Genomic DNA, 12046 nt, shown 5'->3' on the forward strand with positions numbered 1-12046 from the left:
GTCAAGATTTTGTTTCCTCCGTGTACTTGGATAGTGACTTGTTTTCCTTCCTTTCGCGTATTCATTTTAGGTATAATTAATACGTTTCATGCAGTTATTCCATTTTTCTGAAATTTTGGTGACCTGTTTCCTAAAAATACAGTAACTAGTTCAAATGGGTCGCTCCACCTATACACAGTGATTAGGAGGAGCCAAGATCTGATCTTCGTTCCACAACTAGAAAGAAACTCTTTTGATCGATACACATCTACCATGTCACATACACAAGAAACAGGTTATGAACCACACAATCTTTTTTGCACATACATCAAGGCTGGAGGAAATGCTCAAAACAGCTGGATCATGCCCAGGTCGGTATAGGCCACGCCTCAAAATTATAATTTCGCAAAGAGAAGATATCGTAATCCCGGTAGCTACACAATTGATGGCAAATCATAAAAGAAAGAGTGCATAAAAGACCGGCGCTAAACTGAGTAAGCTACACTGCAATGATACCGACTTGCCAGCGGCCACGAAAACCAAACTGACTCAAGCACTAACCAAGCTAGATTATGCCAAAGTATATAGTAGCTACTTTACACATGCAGTTTGCCCAAATCAGATCGGAGAAGGAATATCCATTCAGGTTAAGAAAAACATTAGACTTTCCACAGCCCATCAGGCTCCCTCTCTGCTCCTCCCCTACTGCTGCAGGTGCATGAAAGCCAAATCCACTTCCCCCCTCCACGAGCACCACGGTAGCTGACATACCACTGGCGAAAGAAGGCTCGGCTCGCCAATTACCTGCAGGACAGGAGAATGGACAAGAAATTCTCACCAATTCTCTTACCACTGCTAAGAATATAATAGTATGGCAGCCGAACAACACACAGTTGACAAGCAGTAAGGGCTGCTCAAGTTCTACATGGATGTGTATATCGTCCAAGACCGGGCATCTTGGGCTCCTGGATCTTCTCCAACTTTCCCTAAGGGCTGTTCAAGTGCTCCACGTCTGGGCTCACCTAAAACACCGAGGTGTAGAACAATACCATGGCTGAGACGCGGTGAACTCGTTGCCATCGCCACGACAGCGGACCCCTGTAGGTAATGGGAGGTACCAGAGGGCAAGGGAGGCCAGGGCCTACCACCTCGTGCGAGGCGAGAGAGGCCACATGCAGCCTAGCAGCCGCAACAACACATGGCCTAGTCACACCCGATCCGGTCGGCTCGCTACACTTCTGCCCTGCTTTCCTGCAAAGCATGGATGAACATCACCATCAATTAAGATAACAAGTCCCCGAAGTCAGAATAGAACATGAAAGTTATGACTAACATAGAAGAACAAATACATACCAAGAGAAATCAAGCAAGCAGATACATTAAACTAACATCCGACTGAAACAATTCCAGGATCAAAGATGAGTTAAGTAGAGGCCCAAATTTGCAAACTACACGACTCCCATAGCATCAAAGATGAGTTAATATCATTTGTCGTACACCGTTATAGAAAGAAGAGACAACCAACTCAACGATGCCCTTTGGGGTGAACACTTGCAGATATGTTGTAGCTATATCCAAATATGCACATCAATCTATCACTCCAACATTAGGCTCACATGCATAAGTTCCTTCGGTAGTGTGTGATAGCACATACATGAAGTTTACTTCTTAGGCATGTGAAACTCTTAAAACATTTCAAATATATAGTAGCTACATAACACATGCGCCCAGATCAGAGAAGCACCATCCATTCTCAGGTTAAAAAAAACCTCTTGGCCACCTCTTCTCCTCCACTGCTGCTGCATAAAGGCCAAATCCACTTCTCCCCTTCGCGAACACCATGACGTATCCAGCATCACGTCCAGCTACCACTGTCCAAAGAAGGCTTCGCTCGCCAATTACCTGCAAGCCCACGGAGAAGAAATTCTCACCAGTTCTTACCATTGCTAAGATTAAAATAGGTATGGCAGCCGAACAACACACACAACTAACAAGCGGTTAGGACTACTCAAGTCCTACCTGGATGTGATGTGCAAGTATATCGTCCAAGACCGGCCATCTTGGGCTCATGGATCTTCTCCAACTTTCCCTAACACCTCCTCAAGTGCTCCACGTTGGGGCACGCCTAAAACACCGAGGCATAGAACAAGACCATGGCCGAGGCGCGGTGAACTCGCTGCCATCTCATGATAGCGGGACCCCTGGAGGTAATGGAGGTAGTAGAAGCCAAGGGTGGCCAGGGCCTACCACCTCGTGCGAGGCGAGGGAGGCCACAACCAGCCCAGCAGCGGCAACAACGCATGGCTAGGTCATGACGGATCTGGACAACTCCATCTACAATTCTACTCTGCTTCCTGCAAAGTATGGATGGATATCACCATCGATTAAAATAACAAGCCCCAAAGTCACACAAATAAGCAAGCAGATACACCTCACTAACATCAGTACAGCCCAAAATTTACAAACTACACGATTCCTATAGCATCAGATGAGTTAATATCATTTGTTGTACACCAATATATAAAGAACAGACATCCAACTCAATAACACACTTTGGGGCGAACACTTACGGATACGTTCTAGTAGCAATATGCACAGAAAATTATCACTCCAACATCAGGCTTACATGCATAATTTTCTTCAGTAGTGAGCATACCTGATAGCACAGGGCATCTGGTGGCTGACTAGTTACACAACTAAACTTGAAAATAGCATATGGTAGCTAACCAATCACACAAATAAACTTGAAAATAACACTAGTGCAGAATAAAATATTGGTCAATAAAGATTTTAGTTTGGCTGAAACCAAGTAACGAAATATTCATATTATGGTTGGTTTATTAGACTAATGGTGGATCCAGATGCTCCCCAGTAGCCGGCATCACTGTCAAGCACATTAGGTCAGTTTTCATTGTGCTTGTGTTCAGGAAATTCACGTATAGAGGGTCACTAGTAAATATTAAGAAGTACTGATTTGGCAGCATTATGTTAGTGTTTTGAAATACTTCCATACACATACAATTCACTGAGCAATTCAAAATGATTAGTTAGACACCAGTTTAGTAAGTGTGGACCAAGTAACGTATATCTGTGTCACATATATCATTACAATTTTTTAGATTCAGAAGATAGGCATTCCTACAGTTGTCAATTACCAAGTAAATTTATCTGCACAATATACGGTTAGAAACATCATATTATTGCAATCGAAGAAGTTGCAAATGTCCTTCTAATCTTGCGAGGGAAATTTAGAAGATGATGCAATTGTCAATATATGTTAAGTTAGAAGTTTGGAAGGTATCCATTTAATTTGCTTATCTCCGATGCAAACGTGTTGTGAAAATACTTGCAATTTACAAAGTATCATTGCTCAAGAGTCGCAACATCGACAGTAAGGGTATCTAAAATATGTTATGTACCTTCATCTATCCTAAAGGATAATATTTATTTCAAAATAAATAGTTAACTTCTAGTAACCTAATGTGAATCTTTACCCTGCACGACTGGTAAGCATGTGGCTACGTAACTAAGAAAAAGGAACGAACTTTTGGTGGCGTAAATGAGAAGTCAGACGGCCCTGCGCTTGACGGGCAGCAAATGATAATAGACAGGATTTTACCTCTTGGCAGCTTGACCTCAGCCATGTGGTTGACACCGGTGTGACAGAATCAAGCGCGTCCTACACAACGACTTCACATAGTCCTTCCCCTATGCTGCACCCTGCAAGAATTTGCATGTCTTGTCAGTTTAATGACGCACATAGGACATATTTTCAAATCAAGAAATTAAAACACGATGGTCAGCCCAACACTACATGGCGAGTGCATGTGCAATAGGCTATGTAAACAATATAGATACACAAAGCTAAACCTGATCAATAGCTCCGCGAATCCCCACGAGAACAGTTGATAGCTAGAGCCTAGAGAGGACCCAGAAGAAGACAAAATAATATGTTGCTCCCAGGTCCCAAGCGCTGCAAGAACAACCAATGAGAAAGACTTCCTTCAGTCTCCGGCTCCACTTCTCGCCAACACTAGTACCAATGCATTCAAGTAGAAATTTGACTATCAATTAAACATTCAAATAATATGGAAGCACCACATATACCACCTACCAACTAGGTTCTGAGTATCTCATGTATCACAGAAACAATCTGTAAGCATGAACACTTTAAGAACAAGGAACACAAAAAATAAATCCAGAAGATGAAATCTCCAAGCTAAGCGTGCATACCTAATTTGATATTCCCTGGGTATTCGATTTCTTGTCCAAGTACATACTCAAGGAACTAGATGTCGCAAACCTTGGTCTCATTCCAAAACTACCAGCTGCAAGGCCAATTTGTCTACTTGAAAATGGCATAAGCATCAACGAAAAATGAAGGCTGCCAGTCAAAATGGCCCTGACTAGCGCCTGAAAAAAGAATAGTATTCCTTGTAGGCCATCATACAAGTTGCGAGAGAGAGAGAAACTCGATAGAATCGGAGAGATGACCACATTAAAATGCACGAGAATATACATGAAAGTTTCATATGAAAGTTTGACAATGTTTTGTAACTAAAACGCAACAAATATAGCAGGGCTTCAAATGTACAATATACATTTTCACTACAAATCACTACATCAACTATATATTGGCTTCTCTACCAACAAGCTAGAACAAATATTGATTGGACAATATTTGATGGCAAGCAAATAATATATATAATTGCTATTGTGAGAAGGGGAACAGAGCAAGGAACCAAGGATCTCATCAGAGTTGTATCCAAGGCCAACTCACCACCACCGCGGTTGGCAAGGCCATGGTCCAGCGCCAAGCCTACAACCGCACGACAGAGGCGCGGGAAGCCACATCCAAAATAGCAGAAGCACCACAAGTTTACAAAAATGATCCACGTCAACAATATCTTCAAATTTACTGTAGCCAAGGCAAAAGGTTGTTAACAATCAAAATAGAAATGTCAAACAAAATGTATTAGACTGAGTCAAATCATGTGATACTGCAACTAAGAGGATTATAAGTTTTCGGTATATCCAATATTAATTACTTCATGACTAAACACACTGCATGGGAGCAAGAAAGTTTTAGGCCTACTAAAATTTTAGGAGTATATCACAAGTTTCCCTACTTAGAAAATTCATAGTACTGAGAGCTCCATATATGAGTTGCTTTCAACAGCGGCTGCTTCATTAATGAAGCATCAATGAGGATCTGCCCTGATTAGGATATCCTATGAAAACAATTCATATTCATGTAAGCACAGACGCATCCAACTGTAGCTGCATAACTTACATTAGCTCTAGCCTGTTCAAGCCATCACGGTGCTTGAGAGTTTCAGTCCACCTGGGGCACTTCTTTGGCATGCACCGAGTAGTAGAATGCCCCCAGCGATGGGAACTGTGAGTACAATACCTACCACATCAACGCCATCACGAGGAAGAAGAAGACCATCTGCCTTCGCAATTGATAAGGTAATGAGGAAATATTTCAGCATAAAGCAGCTGACGAAGGGGGATCAATCAGATCCAGTTCTAAATTCTATACCTCCTTGACGCTTCCGACGTCTTTGGAGAAGGGTGACGAGAATCTGTTGTTCATACCAAAAGCAAGCAAGGTAGGAACCTCATTATTTCAGCCTTTCACGCCCATCTCGCGTGCTCGCGGTATACTCATCGCCACAGCCACCGGGTGCTCGCAGTACTGATAGACAATTTATTTAAGAAGCCCAAAAATATGTTCAATTTGGCCTCAGAACTGCAGAGTAAAAGCATAGCCACATAACGACTAATCACCCCAAAAGATGGTATGATTAGAAGGTTTTTCATAACGGACAAGCATGAACAATTGCACTGAAATGGAATTTCAATGCTGAAGAACAACTCTGAAACAAAGAAAAACAAAATTTCTAATTTGAACATCAGAATGCAGATTTGATAGCATGGCACATGGAATGCACCAATCAATCCTGAAATATGGTGTGTTTATTTGTTCATGTTTTTCACCATTGTCCAGACCAAATACTATGCAAAAGAAACAGTAAATGCATTAGCAAGATCAAGGCCAAAGACAAAGGACTGGGAGAACCACATAATAAACAATCAATCAAGAAAATATTCAAATTATCAAAGACTCACAACTTGCAGATCGCCGGAATTTGTTCAATCTAGCCCCAGAATTGCAGAATGACAACGCATAGCGACCGATGAGTCTAGAAAAAATGGTATTATTAGTAAACTTTTGTCACCATACAAGCATGAACCAAACAGATAATTTTGACATTGCAAATTAAATCTGAACCACAAAAAAGAGAAATTCTATTTCAGAGGAAATCAGGGGAACAATATATCAGTATTACAGATTTGACAGCATAGCACATTGAGCGCACCAAGCAGTCCTGAAAAAAATGTGTGTTTTCTTATTGTTTTCACCATTGTCAGCCAAGTTACTATCCAAAATAATCAGATGAGAAACATAAACAAGGTCAAGAGTCAAGACCAAAAAGAATAGCAGAGGAGAAAGTAGTTTGCAGGAATAATACATAACAAACTTATCAGTGAGCTCAAATATGCCCACAGACATCCAAGGAAGGATCTGACAGCATTAGATCTCAGGGGGCAAAAGACCTTAGGTGATAACTACGAATGTTTTGAGAAACAAGCCCTAATTTTATCATCATTGGCATACATTACCATCCACTGAAGTAAATAAAACCAAATGGAAGAGACAAATATATATGTTTAGAATTGCATCAGACATCGAAGGAACAAGCCTAGCAGGGCAAAAGCTCTCCAGCGACAACTGCGAATGTTTTGAGAAACAAACCTTGATTTCGTCATCATTTGCAGTGCAAAAGCCAATTGAAAATACTATTAAGACTGCTAAATTGATTTATAATAGACAATATGAAGTAGGGAAAATAAAAAGGGCTCATGCATCCAAGGAAAGAATCAATAGCATTAGCTCTCAAACCGGGCAAGGCCAAAGCTCTATGGCAACAACTGTGAATGTTTACATAGAAGAATACTCTATTGTGGAAGTAAACAAGCAAGGTAACCAGCGACCTACATCACAGATCTACACAGAATATTAACATAGTTGCTGCAACTGAAGCTAGCATTCATACCACAAACATCTCCATGGAAAAAAGGAGAAGAACTGCATCAACAGAAACATCATAATGTTTATCCCATGAGGAACGAAGACATCCATGATGACTAGAGAAATATAGCAACGAATAGGACAGAAAAACATCGGGTACTACAACACCTATCTGGCAAGCATGAAATAAGATTTAAGAGAATAAAACCTTCAAACGCCGGCAAGGCTGTGTCATACACCAAGCGCTAGAGTTAAATTACCCCAAAAACATCACATGAAAAACTATGTATTCTATGTAAGAATAATCTTGTGACAACACATGCTATAATGAGCTACCAACATGTCATACTTGACAACATATGTTCTCAACATCCAGAGAGGCAATTTTTTTGTCTGACAGAGGAACATAATCAAACACATCGAAATCTTTAGTATTCACTAACTAACTATCTGAATAAGCTAATATACGGATTGAGCTTGTTTCACCTCAATGTTGTCTGGGCTCACCTTGTGTTCATTCTTGTTGACGGCATAGCTGCTGTTGTACACATCCGGACCATGAGGAGCTGCAGAGGGGCTTCACCGGCGAGTGCCTCCTTCAACATGTTTTGAAACCATCGCTTGGTGCAGTCCAAAACCACCTTGGTGTACATGCAAATACAAAGACTAAAATTACACCATAATACAAATATGAAATTTTGGCTAATGACAAAAGCCATGAACTCGTGCTAGCTTTTCTTAACTTCTTTTTTATGAAAAAAGAAACAAATTCTTGGGCATTAAATGTATATTTCGAATCAGTTACTTAATGATCAATAAGCAGAAAAATAAAATGTATATATATATATATATATATATATATTAAAGTTCAGCTTTTGCAGAGTCATATGCTAGCTCTTTACAAACAAAAAAAAAATTATAGATCATCATTATCGACTAGTTGTAGCCCCTCTAAGAATAGTGCTAGTTGGAGGAAGGTGGAAAATATCATGGCCTTGAAAGAGACAGACTGTTAATGCTCTAGATAGAGTAACGAAAACCTCATATGCGGCGACAAAAGTTACTCTAAAAAAATTGAAATGCAAGATCCCAACTTAGTGCTACCCCGACAATATATAATTGGTGCGGAAAAGAAACTTAAGGATAGTAGTCAATTATCCTACAAACAATAATAACTAATAGTTGCTACAATAAACGCTGAATGCAGGTCACATACAAAATTTATAGCTCACCACATGTCTTGCTTCAACCTAGGTAGACGGCCCCCGCTTGTCCTCCTGCATCCCGCACACCGCCATCACATCCCGCACCTCAGCCAACCCAGAACTGGCCTTGATGCATGCATTCTAGGAGCATCAAGCGGGACAGGCGACCGCTAGTAGCATGCTAGTAGCATGACGTTGGTGACAGAGAGGACTAGATGTGTTTTGTAGGCCTATCGGAGCCGTGGTACACCGGATGATGAGAATGAAAAACTAGAGTCGCCAACTTGCCTATAATGCCATCAAGACAAATAACAATCATTAACATGATCACAAGGATAGTGAAAACGTTTTTATATGCACAACTAGGAGATGATGTGAACTCTTATCATGCAGGCCATACGGTGTGTTGTAATAGATCTTGGCTCTTAATATGAATAATATATACCATGGCAACTATAAAACAGCAATGGATCCCGGTGAAAATGAAACAGGATTATCTGCAAGATCCGTCACATGTACATCTAACAAATGACTCTTTACATCCTTATTTGGAATGAACTATAAGTAAATGGAATGATTACAAGGTTATTTGACATGTGAGCTATATACCAACACTACAATATAATAAAGGCTCCAGCAAAGCTCACAATTTATTTGTTCATGTCTGTTTACCAGGTTATAAAAGCACATAAACACCATAACCTTTTTGCAGTTAATTATCAGGACATTTGAGTTACAGCTACCAAGAAACCTAGTAACAGTACCAGGTTGTGCCACAGTCCATACACATCATCACTTAGTAGGCTATCACAAAACATGCTCATCCCAGCTATACAAGGAGGCCTGAAAGGCACATGATTAAGTCACAAAACAAATTGCAATCGTGCATGACCCTGTATAGTTCTAAGACCAACTCATGCAGGCTGCGCATCTAGCTCACTTATCTGAACGAATCAGCTACTAATAAACTAGTAGTGCATCTATAGCAGACCTGGTCAGGTCTAAAGTAGTCTTCTGCACTTCTGCTGGCCGTCAACTACAACGGCAGAGAAAACCATACTCCATCCTGCTGTAGTAGTAAAATTCCATCGGTAGTGAGACTGAGGCCTCAGGCAAACTCCATCCTCGCAGCGTGCGACGGAGGAAGAATCTCCATGGCTCACGTCACAGCCGCCGGCGCGTCCTCGTGGCGGATACCGTACACCTCACAGACGTGAAGACAGACGGACCGAATCGCCTCGACCATACGAGTGATGCGGCAAGGCGAGTTCGGCGGCACCGCGCGCACCGCACCAGCGAACAACCCGGGCGTGATGCCATGGCTCCTGGGCGGCGCCGCGTCTCCCATCAGTGAGTCTTGGGCGGTGTCGGTTGACCTGATGCGGGCGGGGATAGTGGAGGAGCTTCTGGGGGAGGGGATGAAGTATCGGAGATGGGGGAGACGAGGCGGCCGCGGACATTACGCCGGCGAGGTATTTGAGGTTGTCTGCGACAAAGGGAAGACAGAGTGAGAGAATGAGAGGGCTGAGTGGGCCGGTGGACCTCAACTCTCGTGGTTGGACCTTAGCCCAACAGCGGGTTCGGTTTCCTAAAAAAACCGCGGGTTCGGTCGACATTGTTTTTTCTTAGGGCATTTCTAGCGACGCGGTTGAAACATACGTCCGAAACCAGGCTCAGGGGCCCAACATATAGTGACCGGCCTGTTTGCGGAGACGCAAACGTGATCCAAATATGTGTTGAGTTTGCGTCTCCACGGACGCTGCGCGGTCACGCCATACATCAGCGGTGGTCAAATCAGGCCCGCCGGTCAGCGACACAGGTAAGAAAAATGTTTGTCATTCCTATTGATTGACCAAAATGACTATCTTTATAGAGATGGTTAGTGCAAAATGTTCTGCTCCCGGAAGGAGGCAACGTCTTCCTGCCGGCGACGTTCAACGGCCTCCGCTAGAGAGGAGTCCCAGTGGGCTCGCTGCGCAGCCGCCTCGTCCGCCGTGATGCGCGCCAGGTCCTCGCGGTAGGGGCCTTGTCTGTCGCCGTTTTCGCCACCGCTTCGTCCCTCGTGGTGATGGCGTCCTGCAGCTCGCGGTTGTCCTGATCGATCCGCGCGTGGTCTGGCCCCGCCTACGCCGTCGCCACCAGGTTCGAGCGCACGAAAGCCTGCATCATGGCCATCACATCACCACGAGCTTGGGCCTCTGCCGCGTCCTCAGGAAGGCTCTTGAACGGCATGAGCAGCGCCCACAGCTCGGCGCACAAACGCACCCTCTTCATCGCCGTATGGGAGCAAGTCGACGTCGTGCTCGTCCTCGTCGTCCATGTCGTCAGTGACGGCGTCCGCCATGGTCGCCGCCTGCCACGCCAGTGGCCCCTCGAGCTTCGCCACCAGGCACGCCCTGGCCACCGTGCTCGCCGCCGCGAGCTCCACCCTGGCCTCGCTAGCTGCGCCTCGAGGTCGGCCATGGTCACCACCTGCACCGCCGCCTCCTCCGCCCTGGCCTCTGCCGCCGCTTCCATTGCCGCCTCCTCCACAAAGGCCTCCACCACCTCCGCCTCTAGCTACTCGGTCGGGTACGCGGCCCTCTGCTCCTCGTCGAACGCCTCCGTCGCATGGAGGGATGCGAGGTCAAGATCATCAGGGAAGACGCCACGGGCCATGAGAACAATGCGAGCCTAGGTGCGGTCGTGCTCGGCCATGGATGATTTCTACGGTTTGGTCAGGGTGTGCCAACCTCGTCCTCCGACTTGCACCATATATAGCCACGGCGGGGCGGAAAACACCGGCCGCGCGAAAGCCGTTTCCCCTGCAAGCGAAGCGGTGGCAAAACGCGCCAATGTATTGGCGGCGCACGGGAAGCACCGCCTTTGCGCGCGAACCGGTAATCACCGGCGGTAGGCCTCGATGGGACGTTAACCGCCATTACCGACCTTGACATCGTCAGCAAAAGAAATATGCGTCGGCCCGCTGGAGATGTCCCCGGCGCAAAGCCTTGTACAACTATTTTGTTGTTCGCGGGTCGACGCAAACAGATGCGCGCGACCACTTTGGTCGTTCGATATGGTCCGGCCCATTGGAGATGTCCTCACCAAAGCAGCAACACCAAGACAACAAGGTACACAGTTGCAAAGTTTAGCTGTTCATCTTGCCTAGCTTAGGGAACTACATCTCCTCCATTAAAATTGGTAAAGATGGCCTGCCTATGTTTAGGATACACTAGATGTAATTGTACGTGTGCAAAATAAAGACTAAATCATAACCCAGAAGTGCCCAATAAAATGGTTTGGCTGCAACATTTGTGCCAGAGCTAGCACCATTATACACATGAATTGATATTTGAAACTGAACATGTTCTTAGAATTTTACAAAGATCGATTTGTACTGCTAGTAAGCCAAAAAAAAATCTAAAACATATACAATTTTCCACTTGTTCCTAGCTATATACTCATGCCTCATGAAGGTCCATTTAGAATATCTCTCTGTCATCTCCTACCTCCTACGTACCTAGCTGAACCTCAAGAGATCCTACCAAGTCAACAGTGAAAAATTAAGAGAACCAATGCAGAAAGAGACCAACAACGGAAGATCAGAGAATAATTAAGAAGGAATAGCCTTAGGTACCCTGCTTAACAAGTGGCCGACGGCATCGAGGGCAGGCATATATATGCCTTTGTACCTCCGGCAGCTAGGACCATGTCTTCAATTGCTGCACCACGAGTCCACGAGACGTACTCAATACCTAGAATAGACATAACAAGTTTGTGT

The 12046-nt window shown here is 44.1% G+C and overlaps 1 non-coding gene across 1 annotated transcript; it reads right to left on the reverse strand.

Moving 5' to 3' along the window:
• Positions 1-6547: 6547 nt before the first annotated feature.
• On the reverse strand, positions 6548-6661 carry LOC124668712. Its single transcript, XR_006991808.1, has one exon. It is a non-coding gene; the product is annotated as a small nucleolar RNA SNORD14 (small nucleolar RNA).
• Positions 6662-12046: the final 5385 nt, after the last annotated feature.

The sequence above is a fragment of the Lolium rigidum genome, chromosome 6 (genome assembly GCF_022539505.1).
Source record: "Lolium rigidum isolate FL_2022 chromosome 6, APGP_CSIRO_Lrig_0.1, whole genome shotgun sequence".
Lineage (NCBI taxonomy): Eukaryota > Viridiplantae > Streptophyta > Magnoliopsida > Poales > Poaceae > Lolium > Lolium rigidum.